This window comes from Elephas maximus, chromosome 25 (genome assembly GCF_024166365.1).
Source record: "Elephas maximus indicus isolate mEleMax1 chromosome 25, mEleMax1 primary haplotype, whole genome shotgun sequence".
Classification (NCBI taxonomy): domain Eukaryota; kingdom Metazoa; phylum Chordata; class Mammalia; order Proboscidea; family Elephantidae; genus Elephas; species Elephas maximus.
Genome location: NC_064843.1, coordinates 65175492 through 65199947, shown reverse-complemented (window position 1 = coordinate 65199947; position 24456 = coordinate 65175492).

The following is a 24456-nucleotide window of genomic DNA, read 5'->3' as shown; positions in this document are numbered from 1 at the left end:
AAAAAAAAGTTGCTGTGGGGTTGATTCCGATTCATAGTGACCCCATCTGTGTTAGAGTAGAACTGTACCCCATAGGGTTTTTGGATTTTTTAATTTACTTTATTTTGTTTTTGTCGTTGTTGAGAATATACACAGCAGAATATACACCAATTCAACAATTTCTGCATATACAGTTCAGGGACATTTATTATATTCTTCGTATTCTGCACCCTTCTTACTCTCCTTTTGGAGCTGTTCCTCCCTCGTTAAATTCACTACTTCCTAAGGTTCCTATATAATCTTTCAAGCTGCTGTTGTCAATTTAATCCCATACAGATAGTTCTTAAAAGAGCATAATGCTCAAGGCAGACATTCTTTATCAGTTAAGCAAACTATTGTTTGGTCTAAAGAAGATTTTAGGGGATATTTTTGGTTTAAGGTTTAGATTTAAAGATTACCTCAGGGCAATACTTTCAGGGGTTCTTCCAGCCTCCATGATTCCAGAAAAACTAAATTCTATGAGAATTTGAAATTCTTTTCTGCATTTTCTCCCTTTTAATCAGGATTCTTCTACAGAATCATTGATCAAGACATTTAGTAATGGTAGCTGAGCACTATCCAGTTCTCCTGGTCTCATGGCAAAAAAGGCAGTTGTTTATGGAGGCAATTAGCCATACATTCCATTTCTTCCTCTGTTGTTCCAGGTAAATACAGACCAGTTGTTGTACTTTGTTTTGTTTTTTAAATTTTTTAAATTGTACTTTAAATGAAGGTTTACAGAACAAACTAGTTTCTTATTAAACAGTACACATATTGTTTTATGACATTGGTTAACAACCCCATGATATGTCAACACTCTCCCTTCCCAACCTTGGGTTCCCTATTACCAGATTTCCTATCCCCTCCTGCCTTCTAGTCCTTGCCCCTGGGCCGGCGTACCCCTTTAGTCTTGTTTTGTTTTATGGGTCTGCATAATCTTTGGCTAAAGGGTAAACCTCAGGAATGACTTTATTTCTGAGTTGAAAGGGTGTTGGGGGGCCATACTCTCAGGGTTTCTCCAGTCTCTGCCAGACCAGCAAGTCTGTTCTTTCTTTTTGAGTTAGATATTTGTTCTACATTTTTCTCCAGCTCAGTTCAGGACCCACTATTGTGGTCCCTGTCAGAACAGTCAGTGGTGGTAGCTGGGCACCATCTAGTGGTAGTGGGCTCATTCTGGGGGAAGCTGTGGTAGATGTGGCCCATTAGTACTTTGGACAAATCTTTTCCTTGTATCTTTAGTTTTCTTCATTCTTCCTTGCTATTGAAGGGGTAAGACCAGAGGAGTATCCAAGGTGGCCACTCACAGACTATTAAGACCCAGACGATATTCACCAAAGTAAATGTAAAACATTTTCTTTATAAACTATGTTATGCCAATTGAGGTAGATGTTCTCTGAGACTATGGTCCCCACAGCCTTCAACTCAGCAATTCAGTCCCTCAGGGAGTTTAGACGTGTCTATGAAGCTTCCATGACCTTGCCTTGTACAGGATGTGCTGGCCCCCCAGTATTGTGCACTGTCTTACCCTTTACCAAAGTTATCTCCTAACTATAGTGTATTTTGTATTTTTCCATCCCCAACCCTCTCCTCCCTCACACCATCAAAGATTGTTTCTTTTTGTGTGTAAACTTTTTCATGAGTTTTTACAGTAGCGGTCTCCTACAATATTTGTCCTTTTGTGATTGACTTATTTCACTCAGCATAATGCCCTCCAGATTCATCCATGTTATGAGATGTTTCACAGACTTACCATTGTTCTTCGTCATTGCATAATTACTCCATTGTGTGTATGTACCACAGTTTATCCATTCATCTATTGATGGGCATCTAGTTTGTTTCCATTGTTTTGCTATTGTGAACAAAGCTGCAATGAACATGGGTGTGCATATGTCTATTTGTGTGATGACTCTTATTTCTCTAGAATATATTCCTAGGAGTGGAATTGCTGAATCCTGTGGTATTTCTTTCTAAGGAAGCACCATATCATTTTTCAAAATGGTTGTGTCATTTTGCATTCCTACCAGCAGTGCCTACATGTTCTGATCTCCCCTCAACCTCTCCAACATTTGTCATTTCCTGTTTTTGTGTGTGTGTGTGTGTGTGTGCCAGTAATGCCGGGGTGAGATAGTATCTCATCGTGGTTTTGATTTGCATTTTTCTAATGGCTAGTGATTACTAGCATTTCCTCATGTGTCTGTTGGTCACTTGAATGTCTTCTTTGGTGAAATGTCTGTTCATTTCCTTTGCTCAGTTTTTAACCTGATTATTTGTCTTTTTCTTGTAAAGGTGTTGGATTTTCTTGTAGATTTTAGAGATTAGAACTTTGTCAGATTTGCAATAGCCAAAACATTTTTCATAGTCTGTAGGTTCTCTTTTTTATTCTTTTGACAAAGTCTTTTGATGAGCGTAAGTGTTTAATTTTTGGAAAATCCCAGTTATCTAGCTTATCTTCTGGAGTTTGTGTGTTGTGATTTATATCCTATTGATGCCGTGTAATAAGGCCTCTAGTGTTGATCCTATTTTTTCATCTATGAACTTCATAGTTTTTGGCTTCATATTTAGGTATATGATCCATTTTGAATTATTTTTTGTATACGGTGTGAGGTGTGGCTCCTGTTTCCCTTTCAGGACATTCATTTGCTGATGTGGCACGACTCAAAATGAGAAGAAACAGATGCAAATGTCCATTAATAATCAGAACCTGGAATGTACAAAATATGAATCTAGAAAGTTGGAAATTATCAAAAATGAAATGGAACACATAAACATTGATATCCTAGGCATTAGTGAGCTAAAATGGACTGGTACTGGCCATTTTGAATTGGACAATCATATAGTCTACCATGCCAGGAATGACAACATGGAGAGGAATGGTGTTGCATTCATCATCCCAAAGAACATTTCAAGATCTATCGTGAAATACAAGGCTGTCAGTGATAGGATAATATCCATATGCCTATAAGGAAGGTCAGTTAATAGGACTATAATTCAAATTTATGCACCAACTGTTAAGGCCAAGGATGAAGAAATTGAAGATTTTTATCAGCTTCTACAGTCCGAGATTGATCAAACATGCAATCAGGATGCATTGATAATTACTAGTGATTGGAATGAGAAAGTTGAAAACAAAGAAGAAGAATTGGTAGTTGGAAAATATGGCCTTGGTGATAGAAACAATGCCAGAGATCGGATAATTGAATTTTGCAAGATCAATGACTTCTTCATTGCAAATACCTTTTTTTTACCAATATGAATAGTTACTATACAAAAAAAAAAAAAAATTTTTTTTTTTTTTATATACATGTACCTCACCAGATGGAATGCACAGGAATCAAATTGACTACATCTGTGGAAAGAGAAAAACTTCAACATCACTGGTCAGAACAAGGCCAGGTGCCAACTGTGGAACAGACCATCCATTGCTCATATGCAAGTTCAGGTTAAAACTGAAGAAAATCAAAGCAAGTCCACAAGAGCCAAAGTAAGACCTCGAGTATATCCCACCTGAATTTAGGGACCATCTCAAGAACAGATTTAACGTGTTGAACACTAATGACTGGAGACCAGACGAGTTGTGGAATGATATCAAGGACATTATACATGAAGAAAGCAAGAGGTTATTGGAAAGACAGGAAAGAAAAAGACCAAGATGGTTGTTAGAGGAGACTCTGAAACCTCATCTTGAATTTCAGGCAGCTAAAGCAAGAGGAAGAATGATGAAGTAAAAAAACTGAACAGAAGATTTCAAAGGCGGCTCGAGAAGACAAGGTAAAATATTATAATGACATGTGCAAAGAGCTGGAAATAGAAAACCAAAAGGGAAGAACATGCTTGGCATTTCTCAAGTTGAAAGAACTGAAGAAAAAATTCAAGCCTCCAGTTGTAATAGTAAAGGATTCTATAGGGAAAATATTAAATGATGCAGGAAGCAGTAAAAGAAGATGGAAAGAATAGACAGAGTCATTATACCAAAAAGAATTAGTCAACGTTCAACCATTTCAAGAGGTAGCATATGATCAGGAACTGATGGTACTGAAGTAAGAAGCCCAAGCTGCACTGAAAAAAAAATCTGAAGGCACTGGCAAAAAACAAGGATCCAGGAATTGACAGGATATCAGTTGAGATGTTTAAACAAACTGGTGCAGTGCTGGGAGTGTTCCTTAACCTATGCTAAGAAATTTGGAAGAAAGCTGCCTGGCCAACCAGCTGGATGAGATCCATATTTATGCCTATTTCAAAGAATAATGGGATTTCCAGAACACTTAATTGTGCTCATGAGGAAATTGTACATAGATCAAGAGGCAGTTGTTTGGAGAGAACAAGGGAATACTGAGTGGTTTAAAGTCAGGAAAGGTGTGCATCAGGGTTGTATCCTTTCACTATACCTATTCAATCTGTATGTTGAGCAAATAATACGAGAAGCTGGACTATATGAAGAGGAACGGGGCATCAGTGTTGGAGGAAGACTCGTTAACAACCTGGTTTATGCAGATGACACAACCTTGCTTGCTGAAAGTGAAGAGGACTTGAAGCACTTACTGATGAAGATCAAAGGTTATAGCCTTCAGTATGGATTGCACCTCAACATAAAGAAAACAAAAATCCTCACAACTGGACCAATAAGCAACATCATGATAAAAGGAGAAAAGATTGAAGTCAAGGATTTCATTTTACTTGTATCCACAATCAACAGCCGTGGAAGCAGCAGTCAAGAAATCAAAAGACAAATTGCATTGGGCAAATCTGCTGCAAAGGACCTCTTTAAAGTGTTGAAAAACAAAGATGTCACCTTGAAGACTAAGGTGTGGCTGACCTGGGCCATGGTATTTTCAATTGCCTCATATGCATGTGAAAGCTGGACAATGAATAAGGAAGACGGCAGAAGAATTGACCCCTTTGAATTGTGGTGTTGGTGAAGAATATTGAGTACAGCTTGGACTGTCAAAAGAACAAACAAATCTGCCTTGGAAGAAATACAACCAGAAGGCTCTTTAGAAGCAAAGGATGGTGAGACTGCATCTTAAATACTTTTGAATTGTCATCAGGAGGGATCAGTCCCTGGAGAGGGACATCATGGCTGGTAAAGTACAGGGTTAGCAGAAAAGAGGAAGACCCTCAACAAGATGGATTGACACAGTGGCTGCACAGCATAACAAAGATTGTAAGGATGGCACAGGACCCAGCAGTATTTCGTTCCATGGTACATAGGGTCAGTATGAATTGGAACCGACTCGATGGCACCTAACAACAGTGGATCCTCTTTCATTTTTTTTCAGATGGACATCCAGTTTTGCCAGCACCATTTGTTAAAAAGACTGCCTTTTTCCAGTCTTTGGTCCCTTGTCGAAGATCAGGTGACCATAGGTGGATGGATTTACATCTGAATTCTCAATTGTGTTCCATTGGTCAATGTATATGTCGTTGTACCAATGCCAGGCTCTTTTGACTACCATAGCTGTATAGTGGGTTCTGAGGTCAGGTAGTGCGAGTCCTCCTACTTTATTCTTCTTCTTCAACAGTGCTTTACTTATCTGGGGCTTCTTCTCTTCCATATAAAGTTAATGGTAAGTTTTTCTACCTCTTTAAAGAATGTTGTTGATATTCAGATTGGGATTGCATTGTATTTGTAACTCACTTTGGGTGGAACTGTCATTTTCACAATGTTGAGACCATGAGCATGGTGTATTTTTCCATTTATGTAGATCTCTTTTGGTTTACTTCAGTAGAGTTCTGTAGTTTTCTTTGCATAGGTCCGTTACATCCCTGGTTAGATTTATTCCTAAGTATTTTAGTTTTTTAGGGGCTATTATGAACAGTATTGTTTTTGTGATTTCCTTTTCATCATTCTTTTTATTGGTGTTTAGGAATCTAACCGATTTTTGTATGTTTCTCCTGTATCCTGCTTCTCTGCTGAAACTTTCTATTAGTTTCAGTAGTTTTCTCTTGGCGTCTTTTGGATTTTCTATGTATAGTATCATATCATCTGCAAATAAGGACATTTTAACTTCTTCATTACCATTTTGGATGCCCTTTATTTCTTTTTCTTGCCTTATTGCTCTAGCTACAACTTCCACCACAATATTAAATAGGAATGGTGATAAAGGACATCCTTGTCTTGTTCCTGTTCTCAAGGGAAATGTTTTTAGCCTCTCTCGGTTAAGAATGATGTTCGCTGTTGGTTTTGGATAGATGCCATTTATTATGTTGAGAAACTTCCCTTCTATACCTATTTTATTGAGAGTTTTTATCAGAAATGTGTGTTGGACTTTTTCGAATGCCTTTTCTGTGTCGAATGAGATGATCATGTGATTCTTTTCCTTCCTTTGATTTGTGTGATAAAAAAAATGTGATGGATTATGTTAATTGATTTTCTAATGTTGAACCATCCTTGCATACCTGGTATGAATCCTTCTTGGTTGTGGTGTATTATTTTTTTGATATGATGCTGAAATCTATTGGCTAGAATTTAGTTGAGAATTTTTGCGTCTATATTCATGAGAGATATTTGCCTGTAATTTTCTTTTTTTATGGTGTCTTTGCCTGGTTATGGTATCAGTGTTATGCTTGCTTCATAGAATGAATTTGGAAGTATCACTTCTTTTTTTATGTTCTGAAATAGTTTAGCAGTACTGGCATAAACTCTTCTCTGAATGTTTGGTAAATTCTCCTGTGCATTCATCTGGGCCAGGGTTTTTTTTCTTGGGAGTTTTTTAAATTACCTTTCCAAGCTCTTCTCTTGTTATTGGTCTGTTCAGATTTTCAACATCATTTTGTGTTCGTTTGAGTAGGCACCGTGTTTCCAGAATTTTGTCCATTTCTGTAGGCTTTGAAATTTGTTGGAGTATAGTTTTTCATAATATTCTATTAAGATCTTCTTTATTTCAGTTGGGTCTATTGTAATCCCCCATTTCATTTCTTATTTGTGCTATTTGTGTCCTCTAGTGTTTTCTTTTGTCAATTTGGCCAGTGGCTTGTCGATTTTTCTTGATCCTTTCAAAGAACCAGCTTTTGGTTTTGTTGATTCTATTGTTTTTCTATTCTCTACTCCATTTATTTCTGCTCTGATCTTTATTATTTCCTTTCTTCTGGTGGCTGAGGGCTTCTTTTGCTGTTCTCTATTTGTTCAAGTTGTGTAGCTAATGTTTTGATTTTGTCCCTTTCTTCTTTTTTGATGTGTGCCATAAATTGATCTCTGAGGACTGCCTTTGCTGTGTCCCAAAGGTTATGGTAGGATGTGCTTTCATTCTCATTTGATTCTATGAGTTTTTTTTTATTTCACCTCTGATTTCTTCTATTACCCAATGGTTTTTAAGCAGGGTGTTATTCAGTTCCCATGTAACTGATTTTTTTTTCCTTGCTCTTCTCGTTGTTAATTTCTACTTTGAGGGTGTTGTGGTAAGAGAAGATACTTTGTATTATCTCAGTGTTTCGAATTTTGTTGAGGGCTGCTCTGTGGCCTAAGATGTGGTCTATTCTGGAGAACATTCTATGTGCCTTGGAAAAGAATGTGTACTTTGCAGCTGTTGCGTGGAGTGTTCTATATATGTCTGTGAGGCTAAGTTGGCTGATTGTGTCCTTTAGCTCTTCTGTATCTTTGCTGAGAACCTTTCTAGATGTTCTACCCTTCACCGAGAGTGGCGTGTTGAGGTCTCCTACCATTATTGCGGAACTGTCAATTTCTCTTTTCAGTGCTGTTAGAGTTTTTTTTATGTATTTTGGAGCCTTGTCATTGGGTGCATAGGTGTTTGTTATGTTTAAGTCTTCATGATGGACTGTCTCTTTAATCATTTTATAGTGCCCTTCTTTGTCTGTTTTGGTGGATTTTGTTTTTAAGTCTATTTTATCTGAGATTAGTATTGCCACTCCTGCTCCATTTCTAGAGTTATTTGCTAGATATATTTTTGTCCATCCTTTGATTTTTAATAAATTTACATCCTTATTTTTAAGGTGTGTCTCTTGTAGACAGCATATTGATGGATCCTGGTTTCTTTTTTTTTTTTCCCACCCATTCTGTCATTCCCTGTCTCTTTATGGGTGCATTTAGGCCATTTACATTCAGAATAATTATTGAGAGGAGGTAGTTTATTGCTGTCATTTTTTAGTGGTTTTTTTTTTTTTTGTGGTGCTGACATTTTCTTTGTTCCTCTTACTCTTCTCTGCTGAATTCCCTTTATTTGTGGCTTTCTTTCATTTTTGTAGATTTTGTTTTTATTGAGACTTTATGTTTTTCTTCTTTATTTTGATGAGTAGGTTTGTTAACTTTTTTTGTGGTTACCTTCAAATTTACCCTTATCTTTTTAGGTTTGAACCAGTCTATTACTATTATTATTATTACTACGTATCACCTTGCCTTCCTCTCCATTAGAAAGTTCTATACCTACACCATTTATTTCCTCTTTTATTGTTCTGATGTTGTTATCATTTACAGAGAAAACTCTGATTCCCTGTTGTAATTCTTGTGGCTTTGGATAGTCTTTGAGAATTCATTTCTTAGGTTGGTATCTGGCTGGTACTATCTTGCATCCAAGATTCAGGCTGTGGTCTGATGTTGTTTGTTCTCAGACCAAAGTGCTCCCTTTAATAATTTTTGTAGATTTGGTTTGGTTTTTACATATTCCCTTAATTTCTGTTTATCTGAAAATGTCCTAATTTCACCATCACATTTGAATGAGAGTTTTGCAGGATATATTATTCTTTTTGGCATTTTTTTTGTCTCAAAATTTTATATATATCATCCCATTGCCTTCTTGCCTACATGGTTTCTGCTGAATAATCAGAGCTTAGTCTTATTGTCTCTTCTCTGTATGTGACTTTTTGTTTTTCTTGAGCTTCTCTCAATATTTTTTCTTTGTCTTTGTTTTTAGCAAACGTGATTATGATATGCCTTGGTGATTTTCTTTTGGAGTCTACCCTATATGGGGTTAGTTGAACTTCTTGGATGGTCAGCTTTTCATCATTCATGATATTAGGGAGGTTTTCTGGCAACAATTTTTCAGTAATCTTCTCTGAGTTTTCCATTTTATCCTCCTGATCTGGAAATCCCATCACTCACAGATTTTTGCTTTTGATTGTATCCCACATAATTCTCAAGGTTTCTTATTTTCCTTCTTTCTTTTTTCTGATTTTTTCTCAGACAAAGCTGTATCCATGTGTTTGTCTTCAATTTCACTGATCATGTCTTCCATCATTTCAAACCTGCTCCTCAGTCCTGCGACACTTCCCATTTCTGAAATTTTGTTGCTTATCTTTCAGATTTATAATTGCTGTTTTTGTGTGATTTCTAGTTGTGAATTTACTTTGTTCCTGTATTTTTTCCTAAATTCTTCTCTTTTTTTTTGTCTGTATTTTCCATGAATTTGTCTGCCTTTTCCATGAATTTGTCTATTTTTTCCTCATTTTTGCCTACTTTTTGCTTCAACTCTTGGATAGCTCTGAATATTAGAGATTTGATTTCCCTGTCAGGTTGTTCTCGTGCCTTTTCCTCTACTGGAAAGTCATATGCTGTTTTATTTTGGACACCTACTGGAACCATCCTCTCCTGTTTTTTTAATGTTTTGATATTTTCTGCTGTCTTTGGGATAGTCAGTAGTTGTTTTCTTAATTTGTTGATTGTAGATCCGTTTGTTTCATCCTGCTTTTTTGTTTTATTTGGTTATGCCTGAGCAGGTGGGCAATGCATTCTTTTTTGTTTCCTTGTCTGTGGTTAAAATAATTTTCACCTCCTCATCCAGGGGGCAGGGCTAGCCACTCAGCTATGGTGCAGCAGGGCAGGTCCAGCTGAAGGGAAGGGTCCGGGATGGGTTGTTTGTGGCACTTACTAGGGCCGACATGGTGGGTGGGGAATCAGTTCTTGGCAGATTCCAGTAGGCCATACCTGTGCTGCTTGGGGGTGTGATGTTCAGCGCATGGTGCAGGTAGGCAGGAAGGATGGGGGAGGTTGTTATGTGTGGAGATAATACGTGTATGGGAACTAGGAGAGAGAAAGAGGAGCCAAAAACAAAAAAACAAACCAAAAAAAAGTGCTAAGAGCGCTTGCCTTTGGATTGGGGAGATGAGAAACCAAGAAATGGAGGAAAACAAAAAGCAAAAAAGGAAAAAGAATAATAACTAGATAAAAATTTGGAAAAAGAAAGAAAGAAATGAAAAGCCCCTAGGGGTCCCAACAGTGCAACTGTGAAGGCTGGGGAACTGGCTTTCAGCCTGTGCATTATAGCCTGGCTAGAGGGGTATAGATGTCACACAGTTCCAAGTATTCAAGAGACAGGAAATGAAGGTAAGTATAGAGAGATGAGAACTGAGAAATGAAGAAAGACAGAAAGAAAGAAAAAAGAGATGCTCCCAGGGATCCCCAAAATGCAGCTTCACAGATTGGTGGAATGGCTTCTAAGTCTTTAGTGCAGCCCAGCTAGAAGGGACTCCCAAGCTGTGAAAAGAAAAATGAAAACAAACAAAACAAAATAAAGCTGGAAAAAAAATAGCCACTTGGCTCCCACCAGCGTGGTGTCACTGGCTGGGGGTGTGGTTCCTCAGTTGAGCGGCACTTCATAGCCTTTTAAGAAGAAGCAAAGATGGCACAAGAAGCCAGAAGATCAAGAGAAAGAAGGCAGAGGTGGTGGGGGGCATGGAAGAAACCAAAGAAATGGAAAAAAGCAACATCAGCAACATACAAATGCCACTCAGGGGGCCAGCCAGTGTGGGAGGGGCGAATCTAAGCGACCCAGGGCTGAAGCAGTTGCCTCCTGGCCAAGAAACTGTGGCTTGCAGGAAGCAGAGAAGGCCAGGGTGGGGGGTGAGGGAGAGGGAGAAAGGTGGGGACTAGGAAAGTGTATATAGCTGGTTACTGGATGCTCTGTCTCCTGCTGGGAATTTCCTGAAAGTGCTTTCCCATACTCCCTGTCTGCTGATCTCTGACATGAGTAGGGTGAATCCAAGCAGCATGTATGCTGCATTTCTCAGCTGGTTGAGCCACCGCTGCCAGCCAGGAAGTGCAGAGGTAGAGCAGCAGGGAGATAATGGGGAATGGGAATACGTGTATCGCTGGTTACCGGGTTCTCTGTCTCCTGCTGGGAGCTCCATGAAGCTGCTTTCCTGTGCTCCCGTCCATTTCTTGGTTTCTCATCTCTCCACTCCAACAGCAAGCTCTCTTAGTGCTCTTTTTTTCTGTCTTTCTTTTTTCAGTTGTTTGTTTGGGGCTCCTCTTTTTCTCTCCTCTCTCTCCTCTTCCCCATAGCCCTATTAGCTCCAAACATCACAACTTCCTCCCTCGTTCCTGCCTACCTGTACCATGCACTGAACATCACACCTCCAAGCAGCACAGGCACAGCCTACTGGAACCTTCCCAGAACTGATTTCTTGCCTTCCCTGTCAACCCTAGTATGTGCCATAAACAACCCATCCCAGCCCCTCCCCTTCAGCTGGACCTGCCTTTCTGCACCATAGCTGAATGACTGGCCCTGCTCATTGGACAAGTAGGTAAAAAAGTATTGTGACTATAGATGAGCAAACAACAAAGAACACACAACCCACCTGCTCAGACATAACCAAATAAAACAAAAAAGCAGGATGGAACAAACCAATCTACAATTGAGAAATGAAGAAAATAACTACTGAATGTCCTGAAGACAGCAGACAATACCAAAACACATAAAAAAAAAAAAAAAAAAAAAAAAAGAGGACAGCATGGGTCTAGTAGGCATCCAAAAAAAAAAAAAAAAATTAGAGGACTTTCCAGTAGAAGAAAAGGCACTAGGACTACCTGACAAGGAATTCAAATCTCTAATATTCAGAGCTATCCAAGAGTTGAAGCAAAAAGTAGACAAAAATGAGGAAGAAATAGAAAAATTTTTGGAAAAGGCAGACAAACTCATGGAAAATACAGACAAAAAAAGGAACAATTTGGGAAAGTAATACAGGAACAAAATGTCAAAATAAATTCACAACTAGAAATCATTCAAAAACAACAATTAGAAATCCAAAAGATAAACAACAAGATTTCAGAAATGGACAGTGTCATAGAAGGGATAAGGAGCAGGTTTAAAAGTTAGAAGACAGAATCAGTGAAATCGAAGACAAACACTTGGATACAACTGTGTTTGGGGAAAAGTCAGAGAAAAGAATGAAGAAACCCTGAGACCCATGTGGGATACAATCAAAAGCAAAAATTCGCAAGTGATCAGAGTTCCAGAACAGGGAGAGAAAACAGAAAACACACAGAGGACCATTGAAGAACTGCTGCCAGAAAACCTCCCTAATATCAAGAATGATGAAAAGCTGACCATCCAAGAAGCTCAACGAATCTCGTATAGGATAGACCCCAAAAGAAAAACACCAAGGCATGTCATAATCACAGTCGCTAAAACCAAAGACAAAGAAAAAATCCTGCGAGCAGCTCGAAAAAAACAGAAAGTTACATACAGAGGAGAAACAATAAGACTAAGCTCTGATTATTCAGCAGACACCATGAAGGCAAGATGGGAATGGGATGACATATATAAAACCTTCAAAGAAAAAAATTGCCAACCAAGAATAATATATCCTGCAAACTGTCATTCAAATGTGATGGTTAAATTAGGACATTTCCAGATAAACAGAAATTAAGGGAATATGTAAAAACCAAACAAAACTTACAAGAATTATTAAAGGTGTCCTTCGGTCTGAGAACAAACAACATCAGACCACAGTCTGATTCTAGGGTACAAGATTGTACCAGCCAGATACCAACCTAGGAAATGAACTCTCAAGGACTATCCAAAACCAAAACAATTGCAACAGAGGACCAGAGAGGTTAATCTGTAAATGACAACAACGTCAGAACAATAAAAGAGGGAATAAATGGTATAGGTATAGAACTTTCTAATGGAGAGGAAGGGAAGGCAATACCAAGTAATAATAGGAACCTACCTAGGAAGACAAGGGTAAATTTCAAGGTGACCACAAAGAAAGTTAACAAACCCACTCATCAAAATAAAGAAAAAAAACATGAAGTCTCAATAAAAACAAAATCTACAAAAACAACAAAAGAAATGAAAAAGAAATCCACGAACAAAAGCAACTCAGCACAGGAGAGCAAGAGGAACAAAATGTTAGCACAAAAAAAAAAGGAGTACAAAATGACAGCAATAAACTCAACGATAAAGAACAACAATGGATCTGTGAACCATCTCATAACTTGGATGCATCTTGAGAACATTATGCTGAGTGAAATAAGTCGATCACAAAAGGACAAATATTGCATGAGACCACTACTATAAAAACTTATGAAAAGGTTTACATACAAAAAAAAAAAAAAAAAGTTTGGTGGTTACGAGGGAGGGGGAGGAGTGGAGATGGAAAAACACTTAATAGACAAAAGATAAGTGGTAACTTTGGTGAATGTAAGACAGTACACAATACTGGGGAAGCCAGCACAACCGGTACAAGGCAAGGCCACGGTAGCTCCATAAACCCATCGAAACTCCCTGCGGAGGCCATGGTCTCTGGGAACATCTAGCTCAATTGGCATAACAGAGTTTATAAAGAAAATGTTCTACATTCTATTTTGGTGAGTAGCATCTCGGGTCTTAAAAGCCTGTGAGCAGCCATCTAGGATACTCCACAGGTCTCACCCCTTCAGGAGCAAAGAAGAATGAAAAAAACTAAAGACAAAAGGGAAATATCAGTCCGAACAACAAATGGACCATATCAGCCACAGCCTTCACCAAACTGAGTCCAGCACAACCAGATGGTGCTTGGCTATCACCACTGACTGCTCTAACAGGGATCACAATAGAGGGTCCTGGACAGAGCTGGAGAAAAATGTAGAACAAAATTCTAACTCAAAAAGAAAGACCAGACTTGCTGGCCTGACAGAGACTGGAGAAACCCTGAGAGTATGGCCCCTTGACACCCTTTTAGCTCAGTAATGAGGCCACTCTACAGGTTTAGCCTTCTGCCAAAGATTGAACAGGCCCATGGAACAAAAAAAGACTAAAGGGGCACATCAGCCCTGGGGCAGGGACTGGAAAGCAGGAGGGAACAGGAAAGCTGGTAACAGGAACCCAGGGTTGAGAAGGGAGAGTGTTGACATGTCGTGGGGTTGCTAACCAACGTCATACAACAATGTGCATACCGTTTGATGAGAAACTAGTTTGTTCTTAAACCTTCACCTAAAGTTCAGTAAAAAAGGAAAAAAAAAAAATACCAGATACCATCTCACCCTTACTACAAGGGCAATGATAAAAATAAAAAAAATAAAAAAAAAAACCTGAAAATAAATGTTGGCAAGGATGTGGGGAGATCAGAAGCCTTATCCATTGCTGGTTGGAATGTAAAATAGCACAACCATTGTGAAAAATAGTGTGGTAATTTCTTAAAAAACTATAGGATCCAGCAATTCCTATCTTAGGTATATATCCTAGGGCCTAAAGTTGCAAAGCAAAAAACCACATGCATACCTACATTCATTGCAGCACTACTCACAATAGTAAAAAGTGTAAGCAGCCTAAGTGCCCATCAAAAGATGAATGGATAAACAAAGTGTAGTATATACATATCTGAAACTGATTGCCACCAAGTCGATTCCAACTCATAGAGATCCTGTAGGACAGAGTAGAGCTGACCCACAGGGTTTCCAAGGAGTGACTAATGGATTCAAACTGCTAACTTTTTGGTGAACACCAGAGCACTTAACCCCTGTACCAACAGGGCTCCACAATTAAAAATGGGCTTCAGGTGTATGCCCTGCTGTTTCATGCTAATGAGGGCATGCAGTGTGAATCAGCCCACACAGGTCTAGGCAGGGGTGAAGGGTGCTGCAAGTCTTTGGACCCCTTATGCCAGTGGCTGAACAAAAGGGCAGGACCTCCCAACTGGCTTGAGTTCCTGGTTTAGGGGGAGTGGTGGTGTTTTTTAAAGCTGCAAGGCAGGTGTGGGTGCAAATAGCCCTGAATTCCAGCTTAGGGGGTGTGGCAGTTGTTGAATACTGCTGGACTGGTGTGTGGAGTGGAGTGGGGGTGGTGGGTGAGGGGAAGGAAACACTTATCCACCATGAAACTCCTGGAGGGGGAGGGGTAATCTTACCCTTGCACGGGTATATTAGACTCTTGCACTTAACTTTCGCAGGTCCAGTGCTGCTTCCACCCAGCTCTGGAGGCTTGGGCAGAGTTGCTGCTGTCTGGCCTCAACGGAAATTATGAGATGAATCCTGAATGCTACTGCTCACCTCAGCACCCATGCACTGGTTGACCCAGCCAGCAGCGCGCTGGCAACCTCTCGGCCAGCACTTGTCTGTTACTTTTGAAGTGCCTCTCCTTCTCCCTGCAGCTCAATCTGACTCTTCAGCTTTGTCTTTGATGATCAGGGCTCCTAGATTGTCATATATAATTGATTCACTTGTTTTTTCAGGCCTTTGTTGTAAGAGGGATGACAGAAACATCTGACTATTCTGCCGTTTTGGCCCTGCCCCTCCAATTGACCTAATGCTGGTTTTAGAATTACTGCTACACTTCTTAGTTCAGTGATTAGTGCCTGGGGTTTTAAAAGTTTGCAAGCACCCATCCAAGAATCAATAATTGGTCTCTATTTGTTTGGTGCAGCAAGGGAAAGAGACTCAGTAAGCAAACATAGATCTGGACTACAGGTGTAACTGCCACAGTGAAGTACTGCCTCCTTAGTAATGAGACCAAAAGAACTGGATGGTGTCCAGCTACCATTACTGAATGTTCTGATCAAGGAATCCATAGATGAATCCTGATCAAAAGGGGATAAAATATAGAACGGGGTTTAAAATTCTTACAGAATCCAGACTTGCTGGTCCTATTAAGATTGGTGGAATGCCCAAAAATATCACTCTGAGAAAAATCTTTGAACCATGAATAAAAATTATCTCCTTAAATAATCTGCAAACTAAACAATGGTTAGGCTAAATTAGTAAAGAATGTTCAACATGAGCTTTGCACTCTTTTGAATAATTGTATGAGGTCAAAGTGTCAACAATAACTCCAAATCCTAGATGAAAAGTTTAGGGGGTAGTGGGTCCAAGCCAATGGTGGTGAAACACTATGGGTAGAGATAGCGAGAATGATGACACAACCTAAAGAAAGTAAGTAATGTTATTTAATTGTACACATAGAAACTGATGAATGGGTCCAAGTTTTGCTATGCATAGTTTTACCAAGATTTAAAAAATAGTAACAATTCATTACTTTTTAACACTAAATAGTTTTTCATGATGCGGGTGCAACACAATTTAGCACTTTGCCCGTTTAAGGACATTTGGGGCCATGATGAATAAGGCTGCTGTGAGGTGTGGAACCTCTTTGCAATAAACAATTTGGCCTTTCATTCTGGTTCCTGAGGCCAATGACCTGACCAAGAGGGACCACCTTGAGGCCCGATGCTGAACTAAGCCTCAGGAGCCATGATGTAATCTATCATGGCCATGTGGTGAGTCCAATAAAAGCCTTGGAAGATAGACACTCAGAAGTGCTTCCTGGGTGGTGAGAGTGAATATCTGCTTGCTCTGAGACCCCTCCCAGACTGCAGCCTTTGTGTTTGTATCCTTTTTTCTGCTAGAATAAAGATAGCCCATTTCTCTGGAGTTTGTAATTTGTTCCAATGGATTATTTGACCTAAGAAACAGAGGAGGGGCCATTACTCCGTGACCTAGCCCTGAGTGATTGGGGATGAGAGAGAGAAGGGGCCAGTACCCACTGACTTAGTATTGGGTGAATGGGGATGAGACAGATAAAGCTACATGGAGCAGCTGGTGTCTGAACTGACCATGGAAGGGAAGCCGAGATTTTCACAGGACATAGATGGCATGAAGAATGGTATTTATTATCCACCATGCATTTGGCATGAGAGGTAGATGATCCCAGCCTCCCTGGACCGGTTTGATATAATTGGTACAGTGAGCAGGATTAGCTAGACAGAACCCTAACTTTGTATCTGCTAAAAACGTTTGTGTACAAGTCTGTCTATGAAAATAAGTTTTCATTTCTCTGGGATATATGCCCAAGAGTATAATTGCCGGGTGTATGGTAAGTCCATTTTTTGTTTAAAAGGAAGAAGAAATGATTTTTCAAGCTCTTCAGAAGCATATCTAACATAAGGGTCCCCATCTTCTTTACAATGTTACCACTTATTGAAGTATTTTTACAAAGCAGTCTTTAAAATACTTGTTTTTGATCTCTGACACTGGCTGAAAATACTACACAGCTGGGAGGCCATTACCTAAGACCTTTTTTTTCTTTTTCCTTTTGAGAATTCTGGCAGAAGATCTCTATACAGATCCCAACTGCATTTATTGAGATTATTTCAGGCCAATTTGTCTTCCTGGAAGAGTATTTTGTCTTTAAAATAGGTACTTTTTTGAATATAAGGCACCTCTCTCTCTTTTAGTATAACTTGGACATGTAACGTAATTCCAGAAAGGCCTACAAAAGGTTCGTGGTATGAATGATGAAGGTATGACCAACTCCCTCTTCGATGAGGACCCAGGAGAGATGACCTGTCATGATGGGAAAGGGGGAGTTCTTGGGGGATGGATAACCATTCTACAAAAGGGCTAAATACTTGAACATTCAGCAAAGGGTCTCTTTGAAGGCTAGAAAACCCTATGGGGCAGTTCTAGTCTGTCACATGGGGTAGCTATGAGTCCGAATAGACTCAACGGCACCTAAAACAACTTTGCATGCTATGGGCTAGCCAAGACCATGTACATTTTTTATTACATTATTTAGCAAATGCTGCAGACATCTTGCTTGTAGCTTTCACAAATCCTCAAGCCTTTGTCTAACTTTCATTTAATTCTTTTTGTCCATTGGACAGTGGTATTCACTCTTAGGCAATTAGGTACAGTGTCATGAGTTTTGAATAGCATTCACTGCTTAGTGCAGTGACTGTATTTAGTGAGTATTTCAGAGTGAAGGAAATGACTTCATCATTCTGAATTATAAGCAAGTATTCTTGGATACAGCCATTATGGTGAGCACTGATGCAATGCTCTGAAAATGCAAATTCTGTTATGCCTTGTCACGGTTATTAAACAAAACTGAAGCAACAAGGGAAATATCATTCCAGTGAGGATTTTAATAGGTTAGGAGCCTCTGGTCCATTGACAAGCTGATCCCGCACCCTGGGAGGGATCTGTTAATGCCTACCTGTTACTTTCACTTTCTTTAAATGTCAAAATTGCAGGCCAGTTAAACACACCAGGAAGCCCTTCCAAGTCGTCATGCTCTTTCCTCCACTTGCCTGCACGAAAGAGGTTACAGAGTGATTGAAGGTGCTGTTCACGTCGACCATGGTCTAACTGATTTTCTGCCTGCTTGATGTGTCAATTACTAAAAGATGGGCATTTAAGCCTCCGGCTGTAGTAGTGGATTTGTTTCTTTCTGCTTGCTGTTCTATCAGCTTTTGTCGCACGCATTTTGATGCTCTGTTGTTAGGTGCATTGTTGTTCTTGATGTTGTTAGGTGCCGTCAAGTTGGTTCTGACTCATAACAATGATACACACAACAGAACGAACACTGTACGGTCCTGTGCCGTCCTCATGATGGTTGCCATGTTTGAGCCTATTGTTTAGCCACCGTGTCAGTCCATCTCATTGAGGTGCTTCCTCTTTTTTGCTGACCCTCTATCTTACCAAGAATGAGGTCCTTCTCCAGGAACTGGTACCTCCTAATAACATGTCCAGAGTATGTGAGATGAAGATTCACCATCCTCGCTTCCAAAGGGCACTCCAGCTGTACCTCTTCCGTGATGTACTTATTCATTTTTCTGGCAGTTCATAGTATGTTCAATATTCTTCACCAACACCATAATTCAAATGCATCAATTCTTGAGTCTTCCTTATTCATTGTCCAGCTTTTGCATGTATACAAGGTGACTGAGAATATCATGGCTTCAGTCAGGCACATCTTAGTCCTCAAAGTAACATCTTTGCTTTTTAACTCTTTAAAGAGATCCTTCACATCATATTTGCCCATTGCAGTGCGTTGTTTGGTTTCTTGGCTGCTGCTTCCATAGGTGCTGATTGTGGATCTAAATAAAACAAAATCCTTGACAACTTCAGTATTTTCTCCGTTTAGCATGATGTTGGTTATTGGTCCAGTTATGAGGATTTTTGTTTTATTTTGGGATGTAATCCATTTTAATCCATACTGAAGGCTGTAGTTGTTGATCTTCATCAATAACTGCTTCAAGTCCTCTTTGCTTTCCACAAGAAAGGTTGTTGGGTGCATGCACATCAAGTATTGTTATGTCATCCTGAAGAACTGACCCCTTGGTCATTATGTAGTGCCCCTCTTTATCCCAGCTAGTTTTGTTTGTTCTGAAGTCTCTTTGTGTGAAATTAATAGAGATACTTCAGCTTTCTTCTGATTAGTGTTATCATTGTATGTCTCTCCATCCCTTTAGTTTTAACCTGTCTGTGTCTTTATATTTAAAGTGGATTTGTTTTAGACAACATATTGTTCGGGCTAGTTTTTCATCCACTCTAAAAATATTTGTCTTTAATAGGTATATTTATTTATTTGACAGTTTACTATTTGATTTTATTTACATTTTAGAACTGGTAATACATTCACATGATACAAAAAGTACAAAAGGGTATACATACAGTAAAAAGCTCTTCACCCCAGCTAGAGTGTTTCCTTCTCGAGAGTCAGCTAATATACAGATTTTGTGAATTTTTTTCTGGAGATAATCCATACATATAAATGCAAATTACACTTATGCTTTTTCTTTAAGTGGTATATTTAGACCATTCACAGTTAAAGTGGTTATTGATGTAGTTGAATTAATATCTACCATGTTTGTGACTGTTTTGTATTCACTGAATTTGCTGTTTCGTATTTTCCTTTCCCTCTTTTTTTGCCTTCTCCAGTTTTAAATGAGCATTTTATATGATTCTATTTTCTCTCCTGTCAGCAAAGGAATTATATTTCTTTTTAAAATTTTTTCACTGGTTACCCTAGAGTTTGCATTGTACATTTAAAATCAATCTAAGTCCACTATGCCACTTCACAAGTAGTACAGCTACTTTATAACAAGTATTCACAGTTATTTCCTTTCATCCCCCAAGTTTTCTAACTGACCTTTCAGGTTGGTATTGTCAATCTGATTTCACACAGATAGTTTTTAAAAGAGCCCTGTGTTCAAGGGCAACATTCTTTACTAATGAAGATAATCTGTTGTTTGGTTTAAAGAAGACATCAGGTGCTATTTTTCATTTAAGGTTTGAAGATTATCTCAGGGCACTAGTATTGGGGGTTCATTCAGCCTCACTGACTCCAGAAATTTTGGATTCCATAAGAATTTAAAATTCTGTTTCTCATTTTCCCCTTTTAATCAAGATTCTAGAGGTTCTTGGATCACAATGTTCAGTAGTGGTACCTGGGCACCATCCAGCTCCTCTGGTTTCATGGTGAAGGAGGCAGTTTTTCATGGAGACAATTAGCCATGCATTCTACTTCATCTTCCTGTTCCTAACTCTCCTTCTTCCTCTGTTGCTCCAGGCAAAAAGAGACCAATTGTTGTACCCTGAATGGCTGCTTACAAGCTATTAAGACCTCAGGCACTGTGTAACAAACTAGAAGGTAGAGCAGATACACTAAAAACAGTACAAGGCCAATTAACTGGGGTGTCCCGTGAAACCACGACCATAATCCTTCAAACCAAGAAACCAAATCTCCTGAGGTGTTTGGTTATACATAAGCAGCCTCAGCAGCTGCTTTTTTTTTTTTTATGTAAAACTATATATCACACATTTGTCAATTCAACTGTTTGTAGGTGTACAAGTAACTCATTGACTTCAGTTACATTAATCGGCTGTGCAAATATTATCACCTCACCCTTAATCAATGTGAATTTTCTATCACCATCAACAGAACAGAAATTCAGAGTTCAATAAGCAAAAACTCTCCTTTTCACCTTCTCTCCTGCCCCTAATATGTTAGTCTGGTTTTGTTTTTTTTTATTAAAAAAGTGAGGTCATACAATATTTGACCTTTTGTGATTGTGTTGTTCACTCAGCATAATGTCTTCAAGATTCATCTATGTTGTGAATACATCAGGACTTCATTTCTTTTTCCATCTGAGTAGTATTCCATTGTATGTACATACTACTTTTTGTTTATCCATTCATTCATTGATGGGTTGTTTCCACATTTTGGCTGTTGTGAATAGTTCTGCAATGAACTTTGGTGTACATAAGTCTGTTTGAGTTGAAGCTTTCAAGTCCCCTGGGTATATTCCTAGCAATGGGATTGCTAGGTCGCATGGTAGTTCTATTTGTAGTTTTTTTTTTTAGGAACTGCCATCCTGTTTTTCACACCAGCTGTACCATTTCCAACAGGCCACGGTTGCTTAGCCAGAGAAATACTCCCAATGGCCCATTCCCTCAATGCCATATTTTTTGTTTATTTCTTCTCTCTCTTTACCTTCATTCCTTTCCTTTCTCCCACCCACATAGTCCTGTGTGCCACCCCTGCCTCATCTTGATGGGTTGTGCCACACCACTCAGCTAGAAAGCGACCAGCACACACCCTCCCCAGGCCTGTGCTGCCCCTACCAGCCAGCTCCCTCAGCACCATATTTTTTTTCTTTATCTTTCCCTATCTCCCTCCCATTTAGGCTCAGTGCTGCCTTCGACTCTTCCTGATGGGCAGTGCCACACCACCTGGTGAGAGAGACACCAGCTCACCATCACCGTGGTTCTGCCCTGTCTCCAGTGGCCAGTTCCCTTGGTGCCATATTTTGTTGTGGTGGTTGTTTTGGGGTTTTTGTTTGTTTGTTTGGCTTTTTAAATTTCTTCTCTCTCTTTCCTTCCTTTCCTTTCCTTTCCCCTGCTCACCTAGCCCTGTGTGCTGCCCCCACCCTTTCTTAAGGAGTGGTGCCAAACTGCTTGACTAGAGAGCCACCAGCCCGCTGCCTCTTCTGGTCTCCCCTATCCGCACCAGCTGGCTCCCTCGGCACCATATTTTTTAATTTATCTTTATCTTTCCCTGTCTCTCTTTTCCTTTTCCCTCCTTCCTAGACACTGTACTGCCTCTGCCCCTTCCTGATGGGCTGTGCTGCACCTCCTGGTGAGAGAGACACCAGCTTGCTGCCACCCTGGTTCTGCCCCACCCCCAGTAGCCAGCTCCCTCAGCACATTTTGTTGTTGTTACTTATTTTGTTTGTTTGTTTGTTTCTTCTCTCTTTCCTTTCCTTCCTTGCCTTTCTCCTACCCACCTAGCCCCCTGTACTGTCCCCACTCCTTCTCAGTGTGCTGTGCCACACTGCTCAGCTGAAGAGCCCCTGGCTCATGACCTCCCTGGATCTTCCCTCCACCCACTGGCAGGCTCCTTCAACACCATATATTTTATGTTCATTTTTCTTTATCTTTTCTTCCTTTTCCTTCTCCCTCCCATTTTGACCCTGCATTGCCCCCACCACCTCTTGACGAGCCATATCACAATGACCAGCAAGAGAGACACAAGCTCGCTGGTACCCTTGTTCCACTCCATCCCCAACAGCCAGTTCTCTAAGAGCCATATATATTTTTTTCTTCTCTCTATTTCCCTTCCTTCCTTTCCTTTCTCCCACCTACCTATCTCCATGAGCTGCCCCTGACAGTTCTCAGCGAGATGTGCCACACTGCTTGACTAGAGAGCCGCTGGCACATGGTTTCCCTGGATCTGCCTTGCACCCACCAGCCAGCTTCCTTGTTGCCATATTTTTTACTTTCCTTTATCTTTCCCTTTCTCTCTTTTCCTTCTCCCTCCTGCCTAGGCCCTGAATCATCTCCATCCCCTCCTGGTGGGATGGAACACACTGCCCAGTGGGAGAGACACCAGCTCACTGCCACCCCAGTTCCACCCTACCCTCAATGGCCAGCTCCCTAGTGCTACATTTTTTGTTGTTATTATTGTTTTTTTTCTCTGTTTCTCTTCCTTCCTTTCCTTTCTTCCACCCTCCTAGCCCCATTAGCTGACCTACCACTTCTTGACAGGCTGAGGCACTGCTTGGCTAGAAAGCCACCAGTTCTTGGCCTCCCCAGGTCTGCCCTGTCCACCCCTTCCACCGCTGGCTCCCGCTGTGCCATCATTTTTTTTTTCTGCTTTTGTTTCTCTCTCTTCTTTCTCACTCACACTTAGCTCCACACATCACATTCTCTCCTTTCCCCCCTGCCCCTTTGCACTGCCTGTTGAGTGCCATGCCCTCAAGATGCACTTGCAAGGGCCTCTGGACCCCCAGATCCTGCCCTGCTGAGCTGCAACCAGACCCACCTTGCTGGCTCCATTTCTTTCCACAGAGAAATGAACAACCCTTGTTCCTCCTCCTCCGACTGAGTCTGCTCTGCTGCACCATAGATGAGTGACTGGTTCTGCCCATCTGAACAACTATCATGTGAAAACTATCATGCCCAAGGATGAGCAAGTAACAAAACATGTGCAGCCTGCCCACCCAGAGTAAAAAAAATAATAACAATACAGCAAAACAAACCAACCTACAATCAATGAACGAAGAAACTAATTCCTGAACGTCTTGGAAACAGCAGACAACATCAAAGCATATTTTAAAAAGGACAAGCTAGCTCCAGTAAGTGACCAAAATAAAACACCAGATGACTTTGTGGTAGAAGAAAAGCCTCTGGAAATACCTGAGAGAGAATTTAAAAGTCTAATATACAGGGGTCTCCTAATCAAAAGGTCAGCAGTTTGAGTTCACCAGGCTTTCCTTGGAAACCCTATGGGGAAGTTCTGTTCTATCCTATTAGGGTTGCTATGAGTCAAAATTGACTCGAGTTCAACAAGTTTGGTTCCAAGAGATCAAGGAAAATACAAACAGAACTAAGTAAAAATGTACCAAAACATGGAATACAGAGATAAAATTAGAGAAACACAGGCAAAGCAATTGAGGAATTCTGGAAAAATATACAACAATGCAATGTCAGAAGAAACTTAGAAATCACACAAAAACAGCAATTAGAAGTCTAAAAGATAAACAACAGGATTTCAGAAATGGACAATGCAATAGAAGGTTTTAGGAGCAAATTTGAAAAATGGAATGCAAGATCAGTGAAATTGAAGACAAATTCTTGGGTACTATTTTTTTTTTTTTTTGAGGAAAATCAGAGAAAAGAATGAATAAAAATGAAGAAAACCTAAGAAGTATGTGGGATACAATCAAGAGCAAAAATTTGCTAGTGATCAGAGTTCCAGAATGGTAAGAAAACAGAAAATGTGGAGAGGATCATTGAAGATTTGCTTATAGAAAATTTCCATAATATCATGAAAGATGAAAAGCTGACCATCCAAGAAACTCAATGAACCCCACATAGGGTAGACCCTAAAAGAAAGTCATCAATACATATCATAATCACACTTGCGCAAAACCAAAAATGAAGAAAGAATCCTGAGAGCAGCTCAAAAAAAAAAAAAAAAAAGTCACGTACAAAGAAGAAACAATAAG